This window comes from Aptenodytes forsteri, unplaced genomic scaffold (genome assembly GCF_000699145.1).
Source record: "Aptenodytes forsteri isolate BGI_AS27 unplaced genomic scaffold, ASM69914v1 Scaffold216, whole genome shotgun sequence".
Classification (NCBI taxonomy): domain Eukaryota; kingdom Metazoa; phylum Chordata; class Aves; order Sphenisciformes; family Spheniscidae; genus Aptenodytes; species Aptenodytes forsteri.
The window spans coordinates 401,609-408,280 of record NW_008796114.1 but is presented as its reverse complement, the minus strand read 5'-3'; the positions used below and the strand labels follow the sequence as shown (position 1 = coordinate 408,280).

The 6,672-nt window shown below is 43.9% G+C and overlaps 1 protein-coding gene across 1 annotated transcript in view; it reads left to right on the top strand.

Moving 5' to 3' along the window:
- Positions 1–6,672, top strand: part of TNFRSF1A (TNF receptor superfamily member 1A) — a 17,692-nt gene that overhangs the window by 804 nt on the left and 10,216 nt on the right. The window lies entirely within an intron of this gene.

Sequence of the window (6,672 nt, the reverse complement as noted above, 5' to 3'; positions counted from 1 at the left end):
GTTGTACCGCCAGGGACGGGATGGGCGCGTTGCTGTTATTAAAGCAAGAAAAGCTGTACTGCTACCCTGCAGGCATTTAAACAAAGATTAGTGGGCTGCACCTACGCCCCAAACCATGGGATTTGTTTTTAGCAAGTTTACCTTTGCTGGTAAATCTTCGTTAGCCTTCTTGGGTATCTCAGGTCAAGATTTTTAAGCTGTTCATTGTAATTTTGCGGGTGAATAAGTTACTTGTGAAAGAAATTTGAGAGTTTTATGAATAACCTGTCTGCTAGAGGTGAATGACCATCTAGTATCAGCAGATGTGTGATAACGCTGTGACAGTAGGGTTGATGTCACTTAGCATCATGACATGGCTATAAATTCTGGTATAGAATTTACAAGGTTAAACTGTTTATCCCTAAATACCTGAGCATCCTAGTAACAAACACTTGCACTTGACTGCACTAGACTTGTAATGTTGGGTTAGTTGTTAATTTGCTGTCAAAAAGTTGTGACTGCTCTACTCAAAGTTACCTTCTTCCAGAAGTTTTATTTTTTGTGCTTGGAAGCTTTTGGAAACCAGGTAATGGAGTTACAGCTAGCACTGGCAAGACCACAGAACTAAAACTGTGGAGTAGGAGCACTCTACACCTTGACTAACTGTGGATCACTTACCATCTCAGGACCTAGGTGGGATATATTAACTGTTGAGATGACTTGCATATAGATTTCCAGCAAACCTGGAAAAGCATATTTCTGACTTAAGTATAGTGGTGCACAATATTTTGCTGTAATTCAGATGCTATATATGATGTTATTCACATTATTGGCAATAAAATGCACAAAAAAATCATGGGATTCCCCAATTATATTGTCTTCAGTTAAATAATATGCGGGAGGAAGAATGTCCTTCAGTGGGATTTCTTTTTGAGGACGTTTTTCCCCTCCTCTTTACGTGTCATTTCAAGTTCTCAATAACACCACACTCACTCATTACAGATAATGTTTATCTTTTCCCTAAAATCATATTACTTATTTTTCAGTGTTACAATTCTCATTCTGTCGCATGCCCCTCCATTTACTTTCCATATCATCCTACGTTTGCCCTCATGGCCTTTCTTACTCCCTTGATGCCCCCCCTTCTAGATTTCTGATTCTTTTATGTTTCCTCTGATTCTTCAGAATTTCCTGTGGCTTGTTTCCATGCATTTTCTCTTTTTGTGTGTCCTTAACCTCATTTCCAGGTTCTCTGTATTTTCCCCATGTGCTCCTAACTTTCACAGTGGAAAAAATGGCAGCTGTCTTTGCTGAGGCCAGTGTGTTTTCTGTCTCAAAAAAAAAAAAAAAAGGCAGTTTCATTTATTAAAGGCAGTTCAGTTTTATGAAGAAAAAAGACAAAATAGCCACAAGGGTCCTTCTGGCATTGATTCCTTTTGAAGGTAAAGGGAGGAATTGCAATTTTGAAGTCAGAAGCTATGTTACATAAAAATTGAAAACCAAGCTACCGAGTGCCTTGTAAGAAAGAACTGTTGGGCCTACCATCCTGTTTCCAGTAGTGGCCAACAGTCTACCACGGGTTTTGGAGCAGGGCAAGCGTACAATAATGAAAAATAAAAATACTTTCCTGGCTTCCAGTGATCTGTGACTGTAGGAATTCCTGAGCCAAAATGGTGTCTTCACACTTCAGACCCCTGAGTGTGTTTTTTTTTCTTCTGCTGGTGGGTGTGATGATCGCTTTTGGAATCCGGGCATGCTTCTGGCTCCCCCAGCACTCTGGCAGGCAGTCCCACACCTCAGCTGTGTGTTGGCTAAAAAAGTACCTCCCTGTATTTGTTTCAAACCTGTCTCCTGCTTGTTTTATGTGATGCCTCTTAGGTCTTGCTTTGGAAGAGATGGAGAACAGCCATCCCAGTTTACCTTCTCCATGGCATTCGTGATTTTGGAGCCTGCTATAGTATCCTCTGCTCAATTGTCTCTCTTACAGACCAGTATTTTTAATCATTCCCCTTACGGCAGCCATTCTGTACCACTGATCATCCTTGTTACCTTTCTCTGTATCATGTCTGGGTTAATTTATGTTCTCAGGATTGGGGACCAGAACTACAGTCTGGATTCAAACCTATGGATTTATGCATTGGCATAACAACACTTTCTGTTTTGTCCTCAAATCTTTTCCTAATAACTCATAGCATTTGATTGCATTTCTGATTGCTTTGTCCAACCGGGATCGTTCCACTTTTTATCCGCTTACTAATCTAATTTCTATTTGTGACAACTGTCCACTTCTACCTAAATGGAACATGTTGATATCTGGGTCTGTGCTAATTTCAATTATGTGGTAATTTAAGTTCTCACAAGTAATCAGTATTGTCAGTTTGGATGCCTTTCCTTTACTTTTTATTAAGTAATCCATTTTCTGCATTAGCAATATTATTTGGGGTAAAACTAATTTTGTCATTTGGCTTCTTCCTATCCATTTGCTTTAGTCATCACAAAGAGGCTTTGTTTTTATTTGAGGGCACATGTCTTTTGTTCTCTTCCATAATCTTTTCCTCATCCCTGGATAACCGAGTGCTTCCTTTGAGCCCTTGGTAACACAGATCTTTCTATTGCAGTCTTGGGAACCTGACAGTAGAAAGCACATCTCAAAGCAATGTCGCTACATTTCTCTGTTACAACAAACAGGAGTATATCAGGTCCAATGAATGGGACTCGGCGTGTGACAATTACCCGACGCTTTAAAAATTCACCTAGCGAGTCAATGACAAGGGGTGTGAGGACGGCTGTGGCACAGCGCGGGCAGGGGCCAAGGGCTTGTGGCCAGCTGAAAATCAGCTTGGGATTGAAGGAAGGGGGTGGCCCCCGCTGAGCCTTCGCGCAGCTCTTGCTCTGACGGCGATCTGATGCGAGGCTGTATGGCTGCGCTGTTGAAGTCAGCCCTGTACACAGGCGGGCAAACTACGAGGGTGTCATGTGTCTGTGACTCGGGACTCTGACATAGTGTTCACCATTGTGTCCTCTAAGGAAAAATTAAAAAGTTATTTTCTTACGGTTGTGATCACCTACTGACTTTTTCACTCTTTATCTTTGCTAATATGAAATAAAAACTTCTAAATTTATATACTGTATATATACACATATTTTATGATGTGAAGTTCATGATCTTTATAGATCACAGTTTTGTTTTTTTTTTAAATTATGATTTCTAAGACCTTTCTTCATTGCGTGAAAGCTGTTGTCAGTCTCCTAGTTTTATACAAGGCCTAAAATACAGCATTTCCTCCATCTGATCTTCATGAAATGGTGGATTGTTTATAATAATAGCTCTTGTATCCTTCTTCTGACCTTTCCAGGTTTTGGTGAGCAATGAGAAAAGCTTCCTGTAAATGTTGCTTTAATATACGTTTCTCCATGTGTAAAGCAGAAGTTCTGGTTTCCCATGCATCTTTGTGTAGAAAACTAAAAAAATGCAAACCTCAAAGAGCTTTTGGAAATGGCAGAAGCAGTCAAAGAACATAAGGGTAATCTTGCACTCTGATTTCTGTGGTAGCTCATTACTCTGAGCAGAATCTCTGTTTTCTTCTGACCTTCCAAGCTGACTAATTTTTTATGACTCATCAAAAAGGCTTACAGATGACTGATATGTAGATTACTTGTGCATTGGTGTGTGTCATGTTGAACCTTAAGTAAAAGGAAGTTTCTATTAAGAAGTATTTGAGAAATTCTAATAATTTGTAATGCCTTTTATTTGCAGGTAGTTTTTTAGTTTAAAAATGGAATTTGCAAAATGGAAGTCTTTTTTGAGAGCAGCAGTTGAATAAGTTGTTGGTGGGGAAACGCTTTATTACACGATGAATATGTTAGGTGTGTACAAAAAAAGGAGTAAGCCTAATCTCTGGATTTTAACAGCACATCTGGATTTATGAAGTTGTTTTATTCTGAAATTTTCAGCTTTATGCTTTTGTATTAAGGAGATTTAAACTCTGGAAATTGTTAATTTGGAACTATTTTAAACATTAGTATAGTGATGGGCAGTACTATTTGAATTGTTTGGAATACTAATACCCGAGTGTCTGCTCCAGCAAGTATTGCATTCCTATTAGTTCATGTGAACAGGCGTGGGGTCTCAAGGCGCTGCGTGTGGGGGCAGGAGTCGCTTCCCACCTGTCTAATCCCCCCCTTCCCACTCAGTTTGCTTTCTGTGACTGACCTTGGTCCACTCCGGACACCTCTAGGCATCCACTGGCTTTCTAGGAGAGGGGAATCTTGCTCCCAACACAACCCTCTGCATGCTCTTTCCTATCATACTCTCATACCTGTGTGTCACTGTACCTGCTTCCTCCGCCCTTCTCCGTGAGGGCGAGGAGCCTTGCAGGTAGCAGCAGGGCTACAGCTCTGCACAGGGAGGGCGGAGCGCACAGTACAGAGCTGTGGCATCCATGCTGAGTAATTTGGTGTTTCCTAGCCATGTGGACATTGGCAGATGATAATCATAGAATCACTGAGGTTGGAAAAGACCTCTAAGATCATCGAGTCCAACCATCGACCCAGCACCACCATGCCCACTAAACCATGTCCCTAAGTGCCTCATCTACTCATCTTTTAAATACCTCCAGGGATGGGGACTCCACCACTTCCCTGGGCAGCCTGTTCCAATGTTTAACCACTCTTTCAGTAAAGAAGTTTTTCCTCACGTCCAATCTAAACCTCCCCTGGCGCAACTTGAGGCCATTTCCTCTCGTCCTATCGCTTGTCACTTGGGAGAAGAGACCGACACCCACCTTGCTACAACCTCCTTTCGGGTAGTTGTAGAGTGCGATAAGGTCTCCCCTCAGCCTCCTTTTCTCCAGGCTAAACAACCCCAGTTCCCTCAGCCGCTCCTCATAAGACTTGTTCTCCAGACCCCTCACCAGCCTCGTTGCCCTTCTCTGGACACGCTCCAGCACCTCGACGTCCTTCTTGTAGTGAGGGGCCCAAAACTGAACACAGTATTCGAGGTGCGGCCTCCCCAGTGCTGAGTACAGGGGCATGATCGCTTCCCTACTCCTGCTGGCCACGCTATTTCTGATACAGGCCAGGATGCCATTGGCCTTCTTGGCCGCCTGGGCACACTGCTGGCTCATGTTCAGCCGGCTGTCGACCAGCACCCCCAGGTCCTTTTCCGACAGGCAGCTTTCTAGCCACTCTTCCCCAAGCCTGTAGCGCTGCATGGGGTTGTTGTGGCCGAAGTGCAGGACCCGGCACTTGTCCTTGTTGAACCTCATACAGTTGGCCTCGGCCCATCGATCCAGCCTGTCCAGGTCCCTCTGCAGAGCCTTCCTACCCTCGAGCAGATCAACACTCCCGCCCAACTTGGTGTCGTCTGCAAACTTACTGAGGGTGCACTCGATCCCCTCATCCAGATCATCGATAAAGTAATGTGCTAGCCCTGATAGGCTGCACTTCCCTGCACTGTCCCTCTCTTTCAGATACTGTGCCTTCTTTCTCCTTGGCCTGAGAACAGTGCTCTCAAATGTCCCTTCTTATTTCCAACCCCCTCCATCTTTATTGCATCTTGCTGCATTCTTCACTTTTATCTTTGCCATTTCTTCCTTTCTTTGACTTACTCTTGCAGAGATGTCATCTCACTTGCAGTTCTCCATGAATGGTCTGGTGAGGCAGAAGCAGCAGCAAGGGTGTGAATTGTAGTGGTGGCAGTAATTCAAGAACATTTGAGGTTGAAGATGGTGTAGGGGCTTCTAACTCCTGTCTCAGCTGCCAAAACTTTGCATAGAAGAGCTTTTGGGCTTGTGCAGTGTTTGTTTTTTCACTGTAGCTGTCGGGCAGTAAGTGCTGGCATAAGACATGGGAAGGAACTAGGGTTGCCTCACATGTGAGGAGAATGTGCGGGGCACATAGCTGTCACCCAGAGGGGTGGAATGATTTAAGGAAGCAGCGTTCTGGTTTTCATCTGCCATATTTTGTTTATTTCTGCAGCAGTTTCAGAAGTAAAACCTAGAGTTTCTGCTGACTTTTTTTTTCCCGGGCAGTCCCCGTTCACTAAAAATGTGAATCACCGGTGTGCATGATGTGGTTTGGTGGTTTGAATTATCATTCAGCTTAAGTAATACATGCTGTCCACTTTTCTGTGCAGCATTGGTTAGTAGGTATTCTTTCTCCTGGTGAGTGGAATCAGAGCATGTTGTAAATCTAATGACAGAAAATCACCTTATTTCAGTTGTAGAAGACCTCTAAACTTTGCCTTGGTGAACTGTTATCAATGACTTGAGGCTTCAGTGCTTGGTAAATGGGGCTGCCTGGCTGGCGCGACTGGTCACCAGCAGTGTTCCTCAGGGCTCAGTTCTGGGGCCAGTTCTGTTCCATATATTTATCAACGATCTGGATGCAGGAGTTGAATGCACCATTAGCAAGTCTGCTGATGATACCAAACTGGGAGGTGCTGTTGACTCTCTTGAGGGACAAGAGGCCTTGCAGAGGGACCTAGATAGATTGGAGCATTGGGCAATGATTAATGGGATGAAATTTAACAAGTCCAAATGCCGGATTCTGCACCTGGGACGGAGTAATGCCGGGCACAAGTATAAATTGGAGAGGAGGGCTGGAGAGCCGCCCCGCAGAAAGGGATCTGGGGGTGCTGGTTGGCAGCAGGCTCAACGTGAGTCAGCAGTGTGCCCTGGCAGCCAAGAGGGC